Below are 12213 nucleotides of genomic sequence, written 5' to 3'. Positions count from 1 at the left end.
AATCTGTTTGCTCATCAAGGGTGGTCTAAGTTCCTCTCTATTCCTCCACCTAAGGTCTATGAACCCCTGGTAAAGATGTTTTATGCTAATCTTCGCTCTAGTAAACCTGATAGGTTAGAATCCTTAGTGTTAGGTAAGCACATTGTTCTTGATTGTGCCTTGTTTTATTCTCTCTTTCACTGTAAATGTTCTGGGTTTCCTATGCTTTTCAAAAATACTTGGCCCGATGATTTTGAAATTTCCTTTGATCAAGCTAAACGGTGTATTGCTGAGTGTCCCTCTGAATCCCTTCCCAACCAGTTAGGCTCCAGTGATGTTAGTTTTGAAACTCGAGTCCTGGCTTACATTGTAGCAACTACTCTGCTTCCCCGCACTGGTTCCTTTTTCCACCTTCTCTCAAAGAGACAACTTCTTAGTATACTGCCTTGTGACCAAACTCAAAGTCAAGTTATCCTCCCGGGTCATTAATTTTATGATTGAAAGTGCAGAAGATCCAACCAGTCTACCCTATGGCATAGCCATCACTCACATCCTGGAAGCTCACCATATTTCCCTGTCCGATTATCCCTTTATCACTGTTTCAAAATCTTACAATTCTAGAGCCTTTGCAAGTATGGGATATGTGAGTGTGAAGGGGTTAAGAAGCACGAAGGTGATGTAAAGCATGCTCCTATAGATCCCAAACCTAAACCCCCTGCCTCTCATCACAGCCCTGGTGATCCTGATCTTGGTGAAAAGCTTCGTGCCATTGACATTCAACTCTCTGAGATCAAAAATCTCCTCACAGCCACTCAGTCAACTGTTGGTGACATTCATGCCATCTCCAAAGAAACAGGGTCTGATGTGTCCAAGATAAGACTTACCATTCTCAGAGTACGGGAGAATGCTGTCGAGGCTTTCAGGGAGATTCATGACATGTTGGATGGCGTGAGCATCTCAGCAAATGCTAGCTTTGAACAACTAAATGAGGCCATCTGCAACACTCTTACCTATTTTCTGCGTCGTTAATGTGGTTGTTTAAGACAATTTTTTTACTGTGCTATTTTTGGGCTGTTAACTCAGCCATTGGACAATTCTGTTTTTGTTTTATTTTGGTTATTTCTGTTTGGACTATAACTCTGTTGCATAATGCTATATATTCTATTTTAGTTCGTGGTTTGTTCTGTCTATTTCCTCTTTGCTGATGCCAAAAAAAGGGGGAGAAGAGTATATGTATCTGTATACAGGTATAGTCGACTGAAGGGCAAATGTACGCTAGCATCCTCTACGGCAGGAGTCGACTACAACATCTATAACCATGGACTAGTCAACTGCATGAACTGAGGGGGATTACTATGAACCTGTCAACCGCATACATTGAGGGGAAGTAAACACAGGGAAGTCAACTGTTGTTTATACATATATATTATTTTGTCATCATCAAAAAGGGGGAGATTGTTAGATCTGATTTTAATGATGCAAATAATATATCTGTGCAGGAAATCATGGATAACCATTCAAAGATGGAAGGAATCAATTAAGAGATGATCAAGGAATCAAGGAGTTACTACGAGATTGAAGAAATCAATCAGGAAGCTTAAGGAAAGAAATCAATTAGCAAAGATCACGAAATCAAGGGACAGCTACGATGGAAGAATCAAGCAAGCCTAAACTTAAGGCACCAATCAAGTCCATCATATTCAATCCGGAAGATTGAAGCAGACAAGAAGCATCGAGGATTCTATAAGATGATTAATCGAGCTGACCAACAATTAAGGAGTAAACCCACGTCATCAAGACCTGTAGAAGGAAAGCCATCAATGCCCTCTCATCAAGGAAGAGCAACGGCAAGTAACCTTATTCTTGAAAAGTATCAATCTCTTTCCAAACATCAAATCTCTCGAGTTGTCTAATCTCTTCAGCAAACGGCCTTCACCAAAGTATTTATACTCAGCATCAAGCCTTAGACAAACATACTTTGATCGAACCAAACACCCTCTCTTTGTTCTACTGCAAACAAACATTGTAGCTCTCTAAGACCTGCTGTGTAACAAGTTAGAGAAGAAAGAGAGAACAACACTGGTGAGGCATTGTATCGAAAGAGACGAGCGATATAGTAACTGAGCTATCATGGCATTTCTATTGTACTCGAACAAACACATTTACTAAAGAGAACTCCCTTGCAACCCAAGGGGACTGGACTAGGATTCACATTGAATGCGAACCAGTATAAAAATTCTGGTGTCTTTAATTCCTGCATTTACTTTCTGCATCTTATATTCTGCTATTACAACTGTTAGTTTATTGCATCTAGTCGACTAATTGAAAAACCAGTCAACTAACAGAGATTAAGTTTAAAGATATACAATTCACCCCTCTTGTACTTTCAATATTTCCCCCAATTATTATCTTAAGTGAAATATTTCCCCCAAGTTCTGAAGAGGCAAAGAGATCTTATTGAAATTTCCCAATCCCTTTCCGCGTACTCCGACTCCTCCGCCCGTTTGCAGTGACCTAGTCCATACAGTACAAAATATGGAGTTTCGGTAATGAAACTAACTGAGATAGTCTTGCGCTGAGTCAACTTGTGTTGGCTCCTTCGGTGGCTCTTCCTCCGCAGCACCCAGTAAAGTGCCGCCATCGATTTGTCTTCACCTTTCGTTCCTTTACGGAAATTGTTCACTCTGCTTCCATACTTTTATGTACTGATCTTATCAAACTCACTTCGATTTATCTCTTTTTACTATTACTTCTTGTGTGTTTAATTTCTTTGCTAAGAACTAAATATAATTTTGGTATGGATTTTTAGTGTTGCACTCCAAATCTTGATGGATTTAAAGTTGTGAAATAAAAAATCCTTCTTGCACTTGAAGGATTGTTTAAGGGCTTCTCGTGCTTACTTTTCCTTAATATTTTCAGGTTTCATATTTTGTCCTATTATGAAAGAAAATAGTTTGCGTTCAATTTCTTCTATGCCTTATAAACCTACCCAAGTCTTAATATTGAATTGTGTTCAATTTTCAACAGTTTATGCAGGAGCGTGACAAGTAGATCTGACCATCAACGACAATGGAGAAAGACTTGGAAATTCTTCTCTAGAGGAGATAGGTGAGAGTTTGATTTTGGACCAAAGAAACTTTAATTCTCTTGTGTGCATTATTTGATGGTCGTAGATTTAAGGGGGATGGGATAGGGTGGTAATAATTTTTTAAAAAAGTAATCCAACCTAGGATGTGCATTTGTGGCTTCCGCAATAGCCAAACAAAAAATATCTCCATAATGTTCCTTTCATAATCTCATGAGGCTTCTCTAGCTTAACTAAATATCATATCTGCTACTAAAAGCTACATGGCTTATGCAATCTTGATTGCTTTCCTTTTGATGAAGTCGATGCCCCTTCCAATTTTCCTCTTGATTGAATTTGTGTTCATTATTACTGAGAATAATGTTATCCTACTCTTTTTATGGTTTCAGCTCAAAGCTTCTTTCCTTAAAAAAAATGTGCCATAATCAGCTTGTGTTTGTGTTTTATCCTTTTTCTTTCCTTTGGATATATGCTTGCTCACTACTAAAAGATTTTACACTGGATTAGTAGCAAAATAATATTATTATTTGATAGGTATGATATGGTATCGTTCTTGGAAAAATCAGGTATGCATTGATTTATCAGCGAGTGCTTGTTTTGTCATGGTGACAGTCAGATAGATATTTATTTTGTGGTTTTGTGATATTACGTTGTAGCTGCTATCATCAACATTATTTTTCGTACTGGAATGCCTCCATGAAACTCCACACTGTATCTATCAAAATAGTGAATTGCCCTCCATTGTTATCAAGAGCGGTGTTAGTATTATACTTTGTGAATCAAGTTGTTGATATTTTTATAGTGCAACACTTAAAATCATTGATCTGACTAATAACCCTACGATAGTAATCTAACTTATATGGTTAGGTTCCTTTTGTTTCTCCATGCTTGAGAATATTACTAATATAGTTTAAATTCTGTGGTTAGGTTCACTATGTGAATATTTTATTTTTTTCCCTGCATTTTGCTCATCTATTGATACTGGAAAAAATTAGAAATTTGCAAATTCATTGCCTATTGCAAATTCTACTTAGTTCATGCTTGCAAATTATCTCCTATTGCACGTGTAAATATTGGCACAATAATAAGTAATGGCTATTACTTCATTACAATAACTACTAGTATATAATTTGTTATCAATCTAACTGGACGCCAATCTAGTCAGTTGATTTATAAATTGCGAGTTTCATATTTATAGATATTCGTGTAAAGATTGAGTTTGTTGAAACTTTCTGTTTCAAGATACCTTGAATGAAAGTAAGACTAAGAAACATACAGATTTTTGGACTTTGCCAAGTATTTTTATGCTTCAAAAGAAATATTATATATATTAAATATTGTTAATATTATGTATACGGTAGATATCGGGGATACGCGATTTCATAGGCTCGGGGATCACTTCAAGAGCGAGTCCGAAATAGACTGGGTCCGAGCCCGATGGCGGAGTTCGAAGTTCAAAGATTAGAGTATTCGATGAATATCAAGGCCGAGCGTGACCAGCCTCGAAATAATGCTGTTGTGGTTTTGTAACAGAAAAGGCGGGATTCCCGCAATGGCACAAAGATCAAGGCATAAATTTCGGGACGGATTTGTACGGAATCGTACTAGGCTGTTAGACAGCTGTCTAATTAGATTCCTTACTAAAAACGGAAATGTACCTTATTTAGGACTCCCCTATTATAAAGTGGAGCCCATTCATTTGTAAAGACATTGAATCATTGTCAAAGAATATACTCTCTTACTTTTCTCGCTCATTGTTCATCAGAATTGTCCTTTAGCTTTATTATTCATACTTTATTGTTCTTAATCTGTCTCGAGGTCACTTCGGCTCGAGGTCGATACCGCCTAGCAACACTGGTTTGATTTACTCATTCCTTTCATTTATATGTTATACTTCTTGATTATTAATTAGTATTGAACTAAATCACATATCTTTAAAACCACAAATCAAATTTAATCTTTACTCGTATTTCGAGGTAAACATATTACAACCCATACAAAATTTGTTAATTCTTCTTAATTCTGGATTCATCATCTGTGTTTAACATACTGAAGTCTTTCCCGTATACTAAGTATTCATCTGAGTTATGGTTATTCATTAATGCATTCAGGAAGCTTACTTGATGACTTTTAGTATGATGTGATTTGGACTTTCTCTTGGTATTTAGGTTGTTGGTTCATAACCACATGAAAAGAGACACATTGGCAAAATTTAGTTGAGGACACAAAGTAGAGAAATGTACTCTATAAGGTTACTTAAGCAATATCTGATAATTTTTCTATCCAGTCATAATTGCTTTATCTTTCAAGTTTCTTGCCCGTAAAATTGTGAAACATATACTACTATTAAACTCGAAACTGTGATTTTATCCACCAGTTATTTTCTCTAAAATCAGTACTCCATTGTAACATATGTTCATCTTCATTAGAATGTTTTATGTTTCATACCACCTGAAAATTAGAAAAATATTTCATACCACCTAGAAGTTTTTGCCTTCTTATTCCTTAGTTTTATCATCTTTGAGGACATTCATAAGGCGAAGCGAAAAGCTTCTTACCTACATATTTATGAAATCAAATGAATTTATTTCTTGTACAAAGAACATTAAAATATCATGTATTATGCAAGAGGGGTCGTACATGCATTCAAAAGTTACTGCTTTCTAACAGAAATAGGGTGTACAAGTAGCTTTCAAAGTTCATTTTCTCTGTTGAATGTATTGTGCATCTGATAAGTGGACTGTGATGAGCTTGCGATTTCCCAATTAGAAGTGTGCTAAGTTGGATAGTCTGTTATTACATATTTCATCAGAAGGTCATTGTTAAGTTTGTAGTCCTCCTAAATAACAAGGCCAACTTAAATAGGATTGTATAAAGTTATTCGCCTGTGGTGGTGTAAAATGTTCTATATCCACTCACTAAAATACATAAGAAATTACTCTGAATGTTAAATGGCTCTATTTGTCATCTCATCCATTGTCTCCTGCCCCTGTAGTACTACTTTTTCACTGTTAATAGAGTTGTGCTTTTGATTGGTGAAAATATTCTCCTTTGAGTTTGCACTTGTATAATATTGGTTTCTATCTAACTTTTAATTCGATTTTGAATTTGTAGGAAAATTCTGGAGATGGGATTGAAAATGATGGACTAGACCAAATTGATTTATCGGAAGCTAATGACGTAGAGTTTTGGACCATTATATATATATATATTTATTTATTTATTTATTTTTTTTCTATTATATAGAAAAGCGAAGTGGGTCGACCAAAGGGTAGTTTCGAAATTTTGCATATATTGAGGGATGAATTGGTAAATTTGCCACTTGGGTCATAGATGCATCTTTGCATCTGAATCAATGTCTCTCTCTTTTAAGAAACACTCCCTCAATCTCTCTCTCCATAAGCTAATTTTTCTGAGATTACATACTTCTTCATTTTAAGGTGAATTTTCTTTTTCATTGTTTATTATGTTTTTGTCTGCTTTTCTTCTCTATCTCTATTTCACAAGACATATATCTAGGGTATAGAGCCCGTTCGGATTGGCTTACTTTAAGTGCTTTAAGCTTTGTGGATTTATCTCCATAAGCAAAGTCACTATATTCATATAGTGACCTTGTGGGCGCAGCGGCGTGGTTGATACGGGAATTTAGGTGAGTTGCATCTTATGAGACGATCCGCAGCCAGTAGAGTCTCCTTTAGAGTACTTGTATTTTCTTTTCTATCCAATTTGTATTCCGGACAGTTATTGTATTGTATTTTAATTCCTAGTAAATGCTTATGCACTTGTGACATCGGGTTCTGGGATGATTATGGGATATTCAGTGTTGAAATTGGAAAAACATTATTATTATTCTGTAAAGTTCATCTTTTACTAGTTAAGTTGAAGGAAATTTATGAATTAAAAAAAATATTAAAATAAGAATTTAATTAATATATATATATATAGAAAAGGAAAGATGGTCGACCAAGGATATATATGTCATTTCAGAAAAACTCCTACATTATTTGTAATTGTTAAATGCAAAGTGTCATTGATACACGTGGACCCCACATTCCCTTAACCATAACACTCCTTTAAATTTTTCATGATTAGACTACTTTTGCAGGGAGTAGTGCATGCAAATACTCATTTGTAACGTTCCTTTTTCCATTTGGTAAAATTACTAATTTTGGTTTAGTCAATTAGAAGTTTACACAGAGAAAGTAAACTTAATTTTTAAATNTATATATATATATATATATATATATATATATATATATATATATATATATATATATATATATATATATATATATATATATATATATATATATATATAAGGAAAGATGGTCGACCAAGGATATATATGTCATTTCAGAAAAACTCCTACATTATTTGTAATTGTTAAATGCAAAGTGTCATTGATACACGTGGACCCCACATTCCCTTAACCATAACACTCCTTTAAAAAGTTTTCATGATTAGACTACTTTGCAGGAGTAGTGCATGCAAATACTCATTTGTAACGTTCCTTTTCCATTTGGTAAAATACTAATTTTGGTTTAGTCAATTAGAAGTTTACACAGAGAAAGTAAACTTAATTTTTAAATAATAGAGCAACAAAAAGAAATATCGGTAAATATTACAAGATTTTCGTATTTAACCAATACTGTTTTAAAGCAATATAGATAAAATTAAAAGGTTTTCATCTATCCACACTATTTGAAGGCGATTTCAATCTAGAAATTTCAATATTCAAAAATAATTAAAAAGTATAGTTTATTAATCTCTAAAGTTAACTTAAGTGATGAAGATTTGGTTCCATACTTTATTAAGGGACTATCTCTTATATGCTTAATGTTACGTGAAAAAGTTAATCTACAATGATTTAACTTATTCTTCCCTGCTAAGTTTTTCAAGTATCAGTGAAATTATCCTAAACATTATTTGATATAATTTTTTTATAGTGTTTCGTTATAAAATTAACAGATGATAAATCTATAAAAAAATAAAAATATTTCTCTTATCTCCTTAATTAAGAAAAAACTAAAAACCCAATAATAATTTATATCGACTTCTATTGAATGTTTAATATCTTATCACCAATTAGCATCATTTAAATGAGTTGTAATAAAATATAATTTGAACTACTATATTGAATCACTACCATTTATATCAAGTTAATATTTGTTTAGTGCCTTTGGTTCTCTTTGTTTGAAGTAGTAAATTGCGTCTTTAGGGATGCAAGTCCCCTTGGAACTTCTCTTTATTTACAGTACTAAATATTTCTCTTGATTTTGTTATATACAAGACATGAAATAAATCATCGTAATTTTTTTTTCATATTTTATCGTATTGAAAGAATGATGTTGTTCATGTTAACTTTCATCAAGTAGCTGATTGTTCCCACTATTAAAACTATTGCGAACCCAATTTAGATGTATTCAAGAATAGTTCAGATAGATTGGTTAAAAAAAAAGCTTCTTATTCTAGAAATTTTGTTAATATAGATGACACTTGTAGGTTTAATGTATACTCTTGTAAAATATTCAAATACATCGGGAAAATAATACCATTGAAATTAAATTTTCAATTTGATTTTTTTATGTTTGATATGGATGTTAAAAATGAGTATTATAACACGTAGTTATTTTATGTTAATTGGAGCAACTTAAACAGATTATAATTTATAGTTTAATTTTAAGTAAATTATTAAAATAAACAAATTATAAATTGTGATCACCAGTATCATCATCTACCCGTGATTATATGAATATAACAAGGATCAATTTATTTATCAAAAAATTAATTGACTAAGAGTACAATGTTGGGTCCGTATACGGACCTTTCCTCATCTAGTATAAGTATATATGATTTTGTAAGGTTAATGGCTGGCAGGTACCTTGAAACAATTGGTTTTATTATTTGATGTAGTATATGAAATATTCCTTCTTCAAAGTTCATTGCAAGTATCTTCATTTGAAACAAATTTTGTTATTTATTAGCTAATGTAGTGCTTGAGATCTCCATACTAAGTTAATACTTATGGAATAAATGTGGTTATATCATATATGAAAAAAGGTAATTTTTAAACATAAAACATAAAATTGATGCTTGCGTAAGGTTAAAATATGTATGACAATGCTACGCTTCAAAAGTATGGTAGTAATGTATAGTATTTAATACCACGTTTTACAAACGTTGCTATTGGAGCCGCTTGGAAAGGATTGCTTATAAGGTGACAATGAGCACGCTTCAAAAGTGTAGCAATAGGACATAAAAAGCGTGGCTATTGTATGTCATGGCCTTTGCCACATGAAAAGCATTGCCTTAGGGCAAATGTTATGCTTGCTTAGGCCACACCCTAAAAAGCGTTGCCTTAGAACAAAAAATGTGGCCTTTGATCAAAGCTCACACTTTGTGATAGTTTAGGCCACACTATTTGAGTGTGGTTCAAGGGTATGCCTCTGTATAGAGAAGTCTAAACATAGTCTTATTGGCATGAGAATTAATGTTATTTTAGACATTCAATGGATAAAGTGAAAGCTGAGATACTGAACTCAACAGCTTGACATGGATACAAAGAGTAAAGAGGGATCTGAGTAAATACCAAAACTCCACACTGCGACAAAGAACATCAGAAATTCATAATATAAAAGTACTCCCTCGTCCCTAACAACTACCTAGTGCAGAAACATTAAACCATTCCCATGATATGCGCGCATCATTCATCATTACTTGTAGCAAATAAATAAAATTATCAACAAAATTGCATAATTGAGTTTACACAAATTTATAGCATACAAAAAGTCAACCATTGTTTATCACTTAATATCTTTAATTTTTTTACTCTTTCTTGAGTGATATCTATGATTGGAAGTAATAGTTACGTCTTTAATTTGTTTGTGTACTATATAAAGAAAAAATGAAAGGAACATTCAGTTCTCCCTACTTATGAAACTTCTTGCTTGAAATTTTCATACGTATTTTAGCAACAGTTTCAGTTATAGTTATCTCTTTCGAGACCAACCAGCTATCGACTGGTAAAAAAGTACTAACGCTCAAGTTTATAATGTTTACCGTCATAATAAAACTCATACAAACTAAAGATCTAAACCTTAATAAAAATGATAATATAAGAAATCTTGAAAATAGGTAAACATGAAAATTGAAGCGGTCAATCATTTGATACGACCTCCAAATACCCAAATAATACCCTTTATTTTGTCATAAATAATTATATATCAAATACTATATATTTTCTTTTTATCTCGAAAAATTATAATCATAATACACTTAGAAGATTGAACCTTTTGAAGAAACCAGCCTTCCATACCTCACAAACCTCCGCTAGCGTTATAGGCGATTTTTTATCATCCGTGAAGTTGAAAGTAATGGGAGTTGAAATCCAACATATCTACATGCTTCTTTCTTCAAGGGAAAAGAAAGGAAAGGAAAAAAGAAAGAAAACAAAAATATAAGATCAAAGAAAATCTACTACCCAAAAGTATACTTGTGGGAAATGGAAACCTTTATATAGTTCTTTTTTAGTTGGTGTTCTTTGAGCTTCCCTTTCACATATTTAATATAGAATTAATCAGCATTAATTTACTTAATATAACTCCTCGTATCCTACAGATTGTTATACTAAGGAAGAAGTTTTTTCTTTTCAACACCAATTAAGAGGTTGGCTAAGTTAGTTTGGTTAGTGTATTAGTTAATGAAGTGATTATATAGAAGATGAATGTGAAAAGTTTTGTATTGTAAAATAATAATTAAAAAATACAGGTGAAATTATTCATTTAATATAAGAATTTTTTTGGTGAAGGATAAATGGTCACTCTACTTTTAATAGACAATTTGGTAATTCAATCTTAATATTTGGAGGTGAAGTCATAGCCACATTATAAGCCAAAATAATGAGTTTAAAAAAACATACAACATTTATTTTTTAATTTTTGAGTAGCAATTTTTACTAATTACCAGAAAGGACAAAATATAATATTATGTGTTTAAATTTGCGAGGTAGGACTCTTCCCTACACCAAAATTTAAATATGAAACATATAATGATTTAGAGCTAATGAGGGATGCAAACATGTCACGACCCGGATTTTCCACCCTCGGTAGTCGTGATGGCGCCTACTAGTAGGAGCTAGGCAAGCCAATTATCAATTATCTCTTTTAGCGAACATCGACAATATTAGAAACAATGAAGCATTTAATAATAAAGCGGAAGTCTCAAATATAATTAACTGAAAGAAATGCGGAAGTTTAACAAAATCCTCTACCCAAGACTGGTGTCACAATACTCACGAACGTCTAGAGAATACTAAATACAAGGTTCGAATGAAACATAAAACTGTATGCTTCGGTACAAATGATAACAAACTGAATAAAATAGAAAGGGACTCCGGGCCCGCGGACATCAGCAAGGCTACCTCGAATGTCCCTGGACTGAAGTCAGCTCCCGAATCCTCTACTGCTGCCCAAAAGTTGCTGCTCCGGCGCTGTGATCTGTGCAAAAAGATGCACAGAGTGTAGCATCAGCACAACCGACCCCATGTGCTGGTAAGTGCGTAGCCTAACCTCGGCGAAGTAGTGACAAGGCTAGACCAGACTACTAGATAAGCCTGTGCAGTTACGAAATATATTGCAGGAAAATAAACAGGAAATAAGCAGTTTATAAGGGAGGGGGAGCATGCTGTGGGGAGGCAACAATATAAACAAGGAGTCTAAATTCTAAGGTTATAACAGCCAACAGAAACTTAAATCCAGAATAAACACACTTAACTTATAACTTGTTGCGGCGCGCAACCCGATCCTCAATCATCACTGTTGCGGCGTGCAACCCGATCCACATATATATCATTTATCATTGTTGCGGCGCGCAACCCTATCCATATATTTATATTATTAATCCTCACCCAGGCAACAGTCAAAAATAAGGGGCAAAGGAGTAAACAATTAGTGAAAGAAATCCCGGCAAGGGAACACAATAACACACTAAATTCCGGCAAGGGAGAAAAGTCAATAACTCAATATCCCGGCAAGGGAGAAAATCATCATATCTATAAAACGTCCCGGCAAGGGAATAACCAATATCTCTTTCTTTTGCTTTCATTTCTTACTCTATAGTTCACTTTATCATTTGAGCCATAGCTCCAAAGA

At 33.6% G+C, this 12213-nt stretch overlaps 1 long non-coding RNA gene across 1 annotated transcript; it reads left to right on the top strand.

The window, feature by feature from the left end:
• The first annotated feature begins 2393 nt into the window (after window positions 1-2393).
• Window positions 2394-4818, top strand: LOC109220144. The gene is made up of 3 exons (XR_002067037.1): window positions 2394-2681; window positions 3007-3087; window positions 4426-4818. It is a non-coding gene; the product is annotated as an uncharacterized LOC109220144 (long non-coding RNA).
• Window positions 4819-12213: the final 7395 nt, after the last annotated feature.

The sequence above is a fragment of the Nicotiana attenuata genome, unplaced genomic scaffold (assembly GCF_001879085.1).
Source record: "Nicotiana attenuata strain UT unplaced genomic scaffold, NIATTr2, whole genome shotgun sequence".
NCBI lineage: Eukaryota > Viridiplantae > Streptophyta > Magnoliopsida > Solanales > Solanaceae > Nicotiana > Nicotiana attenuata.
Note: the sequence above shows the minus strand (reverse complement) of the source record. Positions and strands in the feature narration are given on the sequence as shown.